Raw genomic sequence first — 1125 nt, forward strand, 5'->3', positions numbered from 1 at the left:
GGGCTCCTAGCCCCGCCCCTCCCTGCCCGGGCACGAGGCGGCGGTTGCGCCTGGGGGGCTGCCCCCCCTCGGCCACACGCGCACGCCCACACCCGGGCAGCTGGCCCGGGCCCGTGCACCGCACAAACACACACGTGCACAACTATGCAGCTGGCCCAGGTCCCTTGTACGTCACACACTTGCACATGCGCACAACCATGCCGCTGGCCAGGGTCCCTTGCAACACACATGCACATGCGCAATCAGGTAGCTGGCCTCGGTCCCTTGTACCCCCCCCCCCGCACCCCCATGCCACTGGCCCATGTCCCTTTTACCCCCCCCCACACATGCACATACAAAACCATGCCATTGGCCAGAGTCCCTTGTAACACCCATACACACAACCATGTCGCTGGCCTGGGTCCCTTGTACCCCCCTCCCAACACACACAACCATGCCACCTGCCAGGGTCCCTTGTAATGCACATACACACAAACATAAACATGTCGAGTGCCCAAGTCCCTTATACCCCCCCCAAATATAAACACAACCATGCCACTGTCCCATGCCACTTGTACTCCACGCACATACACAACCATGCTGCTGGCCAGGGTCCCTTGTAATACACAACCGTACTACTGTCCCGTGCCCCTTGTACCCCCACACACATGCACATACACATACACAACCATGCCACTGGTGCATGTAGCCCCCCCCGGCCGCATGATCACCCAGGTTGTGGACACCCCAAGGCAGGTCTCCTCCTATACCAGAAACACTGCCCCTGAGCCTTTGGAGATTTCCGTTCGGCTTTCAATGTGATGTAGGACCTAAGAAACCAGAGTGGAGTCATTCTTACTCAGTCCACTAAAAAGAGCAGCTACGCGTGCACAATTCATGACGGGATCGTAGCCACCTCACCGAGACTTCACTTTCATGGCAGGGGGACATGTTGTGGCAGAGGGCACATCCGCGCCTGTAGCGCTCCGTGACAAGCCGTTCTGCAGTGTCTCCCCTGCGGAAGATCACACAGAGCTCTGCAAACGCTTTGAATAAAGAGTTGCCATTGTGGCTTCTGTGGCTCTCCCTGGCTTTATGGAGGGCTGGCTACAAACAGAAATAAGGAAGCATGGTAATGCTTTATCC

The sequence above is a fragment of the Alligator sinensis genome, unplaced genomic scaffold (genome assembly GCF_000455745.1).
Source record: "Alligator sinensis unplaced genomic scaffold, ASM45574v1 scaffold973_1, whole genome shotgun sequence".
Lineage (NCBI taxonomy): Eukaryota > Metazoa > Chordata > Crocodylia > Alligatoridae > Alligator > Alligator sinensis.